The sequence below is a fragment of the Papio anubis genome, chromosome 19 (genome assembly GCF_008728515.1).
Source record: "Papio anubis isolate 15944 chromosome 19, Panubis1.0, whole genome shotgun sequence".
Classification (NCBI taxonomy): domain Eukaryota; kingdom Metazoa; phylum Chordata; class Mammalia; order Primates; family Cercopithecidae; genus Papio; species Papio anubis.
The window spans coordinates 40,618,936-40,625,901 of record NC_044994.1 but is presented as its reverse complement, the minus strand read 5'-3'; the positions used below and the strand labels follow the sequence as shown (position 1 = coordinate 40,625,901).

Sequence of the window (6,966 nt, the reverse complement as noted above, 5' to 3'; positions counted from 1 at the left end):
TATACTGGTTTTCTTTCTTTTGTGGGGGGATTACTGGATCATGCGGTATTTCTGTTTGTAGTTTTTTGAGGAACCTCCACACTGTTTTCCATAATGGCCATATTAATGTACATTCCCACCAACAGTGTATAAGAGTTCCCCTTTCCCTGCATGATTGCCGACATTTTTTTTTTTTTTTTTTTTTTGTCTTTTTGATCAGGATATCTCGTTGTGGTTTTGATCTGCATTTTCCTAAAGATTAGCAATGTTGAGCATTTTTCATATACCTGTTGGCCATTTGTTTTTCTTCTTTTGAGAAATGTCTGTTAGATCATTTGCCCTTTTATTTTTTTGAATAGGGAGTCTTGCTTTGTTGCCCAGGCTGGACTTGAACTCCTGGGCCCAAAGAACTATCTGCCTCAGCCTCCCAAGTAGCTGGGACTGCAGGCACACAACCACCAGCTCATGTGCTCATTTAAAAATCTGATTATTTGCTTTTTTGCTGTTGAGTTGTTTGAGTTCCATATGTCCTGCTTATTAATCTCTTGTTGGATGCACAGTTTCAAATATTTTCTACCCTTCTACAGGTTGTCACTTTACTCTATTGATTGTTTCCTTTGCTGTGCAGAAGCTTTTTAGTTTGATAGAATCCCATTTTTCTATCTTTGCTTTTGTTGTTGTGTTTTTGAGATCTTATTTTAAAAAAATCTTTGCCCAGACTAATGTCAGGAAGCATTTCTCCATGTTTCTTTCTAGTAGTTTTGTAGTTTCAGGTCTTCAGATTCAAGTCTTTAACACCATTTTCAGTTGGTGTTTGTATATGGTGAGAGATAGGGGTCTAGTTTCATTCTTCTGCATACAAGTATCTAACTTTCTTAGCAACATTTATTGTAGAGACTGTCTTTTCCCCAATGTATGTTCTTGATGTCATTGTCAAAAATCTATTGGCTGTAAATACATTAATTTATTTCCGGGTTCTTTTTTTAAAATTTTTTTCAGGCTCAAGGTTGAGTTTAATAGTACGGGTAGAAATAGAATCTAGGGATCTGATTCTCACATTAGAGGATAATGATATCTTCCCAAAGTGGAAAAATTAAATTATTTCTTTTGGTAGATAACATTGAGAAATCATTTTTGAAATACATAATATGAATTTCCTTGAAAATTTTTGGCATTTTTGAAAGTCTTTGTAGGCTGAGATTTTTAGGTATTTTTTTTCCCCAAAAATATATAGTTAGGGGAGCTAGCTTTAAACAACAAAAAAATTAATCTTAATTTCAAAATGACCTGAGTTCATTTTGTATTTTTATATAAATAATTGTATAGCTTGAGTACTCTGAAACATAAAAGGCCACCACAGTTCACAGAGTTCACACACATGCATTCTACAGTGATATTTATATGACCAGAACTTATTTCACACTTACATAAAGTTTAAAATTAAAACGTCTTAGTCAAATTTTTCATAAGCCCAACTATTTGAAGATGTCAAAGTTATTACAGTGGGATAATTAATTTATATATCATACAGTATTAAGTTTGTTCCAAATTCAAGTATTTATAATATTCACCCCATGTGAAAATTTATTTATACTGGCTAAGATGTGAGCTGTGAAATTTATATTGCTCAGTTTGGTATTTTTCCTTGTGTGTATGTTTTCCATCACAAAACCTCTATTTCACAATTCTGTACTTGTAAGAGCTCAGGTTGGTTTATGTAGTCATAATGCAGTAGTCTAGAACATACCGTGTAAAAGTAAAAAATAAAATTATTTCCAAGTTTCTTTGTTTTAAAAGTACCCCATGTGCTGTATTATATCAACTTTCAGGTTATAGAAATCCATTATGACTAGCAATAGTTTTACAAAAGATCAGCACTTAATCAAGATTTCTTCAAGTACGTATACATAGATTAAGAGAGCAAAAATTCTTTACACACATTCATATTCAAATAATACAAAAAAATCCACAAGAGTACATAAGAGAGATGGCAGAGGTGTTTAGAATATGTCAGGGACTAATATGTAAGGTAACTAGTATGTAAACTCAAAGTGGTTTTGCATATTTTGGTAACAAATATTTGTCCAAAAAAATAAAACCAGAAACAAAAATACTTATTCCTTATCGGAAAACAATACAAAACAAATCTGTCCAAATGTTCAGAAGCTGCATCATAAAAATATTTTTTGAAAAATTTCATGCTTAATAGGTTGCTTCATCCATGTTGTCATCACTGTCCGTGCCAAAATCATCTCCATCTTCAAAGTATGAATTAATGTAGTCATTTTCCTCTTCTTGCTCGTCTTCATCATATTCCTCCTCGTCTACAGCATCATTGTCATCATCATCATCACCTTTACTTTTCTCTTTGTTTCCTTCTTTCTCTTCATTTTCCTCATCTGATTTTTCACCATCACCTTTCTTTTCCAATTCCTCAATTTTTTTCAACACATCTGAAGTATTAGTGAGTGAAGTGCCTTTGCCTGCGTCTTTTGCCTTTTTGGGTTTTGGGCCTGTGTTTTTACGTTTATTTCTTGACATCATCTCTCTTGGAAGTCTTCTCCAATCTGGTATCTATTCTTCCTTATATACCTTCATGTATCTTTTACTATACCTTTCAATATCTTGTCATTCTTCAGGTGTTTCAATAAAATAAGGCATTCTTTTCATTGTTTCTCTCAACTCCTGTTTCAAAGCCAGTATATACTCTTCATTTTCTGTTTTCAGTGCCACCGATTTATAATCTGCATCAGGAAATAGTGGGGGTGGTTTCAACACTACATAAGGTAGCTTTTCACCTTTGCTAAATCCAACAGCCTCAATATTAAAGGTATAAGCAGCACATCCTCCTCTTCCTTTATTCCCAGCCATCAGAACTAGTTATACTAGATGAGTGGGCAAATTCTGAAAGGCATCCGCCTGGCTGCACCGCTGCCCAGCATGTTGGCGCTCGAGTGGTATGCCCACAAGTCTCTAGGTGGTAGTATCTTCTGGATTCAAGAACGCTTCTATGAGTTGGGCAACCGTGCCAACATCTGGCTGGTGCACGGCTCCAGGCGTGGCTCCAAGCAGGACGTGGTGATCAATATAGGCCCGGGACTGTGCAGCCTCCCTGAGTACCTGTACTCTTCTGGCCTTTTGTAGGACCTCAGGGCCAAAGAGCTATTTCTGGGTTCTTAATTTATTCTTTTCCATTGGTCTACGTGTCTATATTTAAGCCAGCACCGTGCTGTTTTGGTTACTATAGCTCTGTAGTATATTTTGAAGTCAGGTAGTGTGATATCTCCAGCTTTGTTCTTTTGGCTCAGGATTGCTTTGACTATTCAGGGTCTTCAATCATTCCATATAAAGTTTAGGGTTGTTCTTTCTGTTTCTGGGAAGAATGTTATTGGTATTTTGATAGGGATTGCATTGAATCTGTACATCACTTTTGGCAGTATGGACATTTTAACAATATTCTTCTAATCTATGAACATGTAATATCTTTTCATTTCCTGTGTCCTCTTCAATTTTCTTTCATCAGTATCTTATAGTTTTTCATTGTAGAGATTTTTCACCTCTGGTTAAATTTACTTCTGGGTTTGCTTTTTTCCTAGCTATTGTAAATGGGATTGCTTTCTTGCTTTCTTCTTCAGATTGTTCATTATTAGCAAATAGAAATGCTGATGCTTTTTGTATGATGAGTTTGTATCCTGCAACTTTATTGAATTTGTTTGTTAGTTCTAACAGTTTTTTGGTGGAGTTTTTAGGTTTTTCTAAATCATATTGTCTATAAATGGGGACAGTTTGAATTTCTTCTTTCTAATTTGGATTCCTTTTATTTCCTTCTCTTGCTTAATTGCTCTGGCTAGGACTTGAAGTACTATGTTGAATAACAGTGGTGAAAGTGGGCATCCTTGTCTTGTTCCAGATCTTGGAGGAAAGGCTTTCAACATTTCCCCATTCGGTATAATATTAGTACTAATACGTTAGCTGTGGGTTTGTCATATATAACCTTTATTGTTTTGAGGTATGTTCATTTTATACCTAGTTTGTTGAGAAATAATGTTGTATTTTATCAAGCACTTTTTCTCCATCTATTAAAATGATCATATGGTTTTGTCCTTCATTCTGATGATGTGATTTATCACATTTAGTGATCTTCATATGTTGAAATATCCTTGCAACTTGATCATGGTATATAATCTTTTTGATATGCTGTTAGATTCAGTTTGTTAGTATTTTGCTGAGAAATTTTGCAACTATGTTTATCAGGAATATTGGCCTATAGTTTTCTTTTTTGGTTGTGTCCTGGTCTGCTTTTGGCATCAGGGTAATGCTGGTCTTGTAGAATGAATTTGGAGGAATTCCTTCCCCTTCAAATTTGTGGAATAGTTGGAGAAAAATAGTATTAGTTCTTTAAAAGTCGTAGAATTCAACAGTGAAGCCAACCAGTCTAAAGGGAGCAATTTTGAGGCCTTCCACAGATACCCTCAGATCCCACCTATGGCAACCTCTGCTAGCTTCAACCAAAACCTACCCCCTCTAAGGCAATTCTCCTTCATCCTCCTGAATTGGAGTGGGGAGTTGCTTCTCTCTACATATCCATAGAGGGGTTTTACATGCAAAGATGACATTTTGTCACCCCTCCCTTACTTTCAAAGCAATTCCTGGTAGAGTTCAGAACATCTCAGGCCTGTCTACAGAGAAGTGGGTCTGCACAGTCCTTTGTGGAGTCTGCAGGGCTGTGTGTGTGACACATGTGGGGCCAAGGACACAAGATCCTCCCTATGATCTGGTCTTCACTCCTTCCCAGGGAATGGAGCCAACTCATATTTTGGCCTGAGTCAAATAGATTAAGTTTGAATTCTGCTTCGGCCACTGTCTAGCTGTATAATGTTGTGCCTCTTACTTTTTCTGAGCCTGGTTTCCACATATGCAAAATAGGGATAACAACATATATTTTGCAGGGTAGTTATGAGGCCTGAATGATCCAAATGACCATGCTGTGTACTAGCTGTGTGACCTTAAGCAAGTTACTTAACCCTTCATACCTCTGTCCTTATGGGTTGTTATGAGGTATGAGTGCGTTAATATTTGCAAAAAGCACATGACAGTGTCTTGTGCATACAAAGCATTACTTAGTGTTGACTATTGTTAATATTAAGGTATGTAAACTGGCTGATGTGCAAAAGGCCTTCAATAAATGTAAGTTACTTTATCTTCTCCTTCTCAAGCCCACAAGTTCTGGCTACTGGAGTCTGGTTTCTCTGAGGCCACCGCAGAGTTCCAGGCAGCCTGTTTATCCGGATTTGAATAGTTTTAAGTAAGTGGCCTTGGTTCGCCTTTGAGCACCCAAAAACTAAAGTAACAGAGACACCTAGTGGGAGCTGGTAGCAAGTGCTCCAGCAAGTCTGAGTGCCTGCGGCTGGGGTCAGGTGGAGACCCAGAGGATGGTACCGCTGTGGCTCATGAGTGCACAATGAGGCCAGTAGGCTCTCCGGAGCCATGCCAGTGCAGCCTTCACCAATGGGAAGCCCTGCCCATCCACCCTGCAGCTGGTCCTTGTCACCAAGGCTCTGTTCTGAACAACCTCTGGGGGCAGAGGGTCTGTTGCTTTATCAGCTCACACTGGTGGACCTAGCCTCAGGTCGTGGTGGGGAATGTAGGAAAGCAGACAGGTTCCTGCTTTGAGGAGCTGGCAGAAAACAATTGGGCTTAGAATTTTTTTTGCTGTGTGACCTTCGATGAATAATTTAGCATCTCTGAGCTACAGTTTCCTTGTGTGCAAAAACAGAGTTAGTAATAGTGAGAATGGTTTAAAATGATGGATGTAGAAAGTGAAGTGCTGAGTCTATGCCCATACGCCCTTGAATGCACCCGAACTTGTCCAATCTCAGAAGCTAAACAGGGTCAGGCCTGGTTAGTACTTAGATGTGACAAAGTTAAGCACTGTGTTGTTGACACACAGAAAGCACCCAATAAATGGTATATATTGTTGTTATTGTTATTATTTTATGGTGGATAAATGCACATGAAATAGGGAATAAATCCACACAATGTTGAAGCAAGTGAAAGCCATCATAGTTTATAGCATGTGAGAGACAAGGCTATTCCAGATCTGCAGTAGTTAGGTGAGGCCTCATGGAGGAGACCAGATCTCTGATGAGCCTCTGACTGCAGCAACAAACAAATCATACTCCTACTGGCTGAAACAATTATAGGGTATGTTGGCTTATATAACTTGGTAAGACTTGATCCAGTGCCTTGATGATGTCATGAGTACCCAATCTTTTCTTTTAAAAATATTCTTGTGACATAAAAAACATACAAAAAGATTTAGAAAACAACATAGCATTCACCTTAGGAAATAAAATAGCAAATATAGTTGAGGCTTCCTGGCCCTTCTCCAATTGCATTTCCCCTTCCCCTACCCTGCAAAGAGAACCACTCTCCTAAATTTGGTGTTTATACTTCCTATGGATGCATTTACGTTATTACTACATATGTGTGTGTTTCTAAACAACATATGGAAGAATTACATGTTTTAAACCTTTCTATAAATATGTCATAGAGTACGTATCTGTATTTGTCTGTTTGGGCTGCATAACAAAATACCACAGATTTGGTAGCTTAAACCACAGAAATGTATTTTCTCACAGTTCTAGACGCCAGGAAGTCCAAGCTCAAGGTGCCAGCCAGGGAGGTTTCATTCTGCGGACTATTCTCTAGTCTTGCAGGCAGCTACTGTTTCTCTGGGTGCTCATGTGACTGCTTCCTTGTGCTTGCGCAGGGAGAGAAAGAGAGAGAGCAAGCTCTCTGATGTCTCCTGAGAGCCCCATCCTCAGGACCCCATCTAATGCTAATGATCTCCTAAAGACCCCATCTCCAAATACGATCACATTTGGGGTACAATTTCAATATGTTAATTTTGGAGGGATACAGATATTCAGCTCATTTCATTCCACTTCCGCCTCCTACAAAGTTCATGCCCTTCTTACATGCAGA

General features: G+C 37.9%; 1 pseudogene; it reads right to left on the bottom strand.

Moving 5' to 3' along the window:
- Positions 1 to 410: 410 nt before the first annotated feature.
- Positions 411 to 3,401, bottom strand: LOC110741765 (annotated as a pseudogene).
- Between the last annotated feature and the right edge of the window lie 3,565 nt (positions 3,402 to 6,966).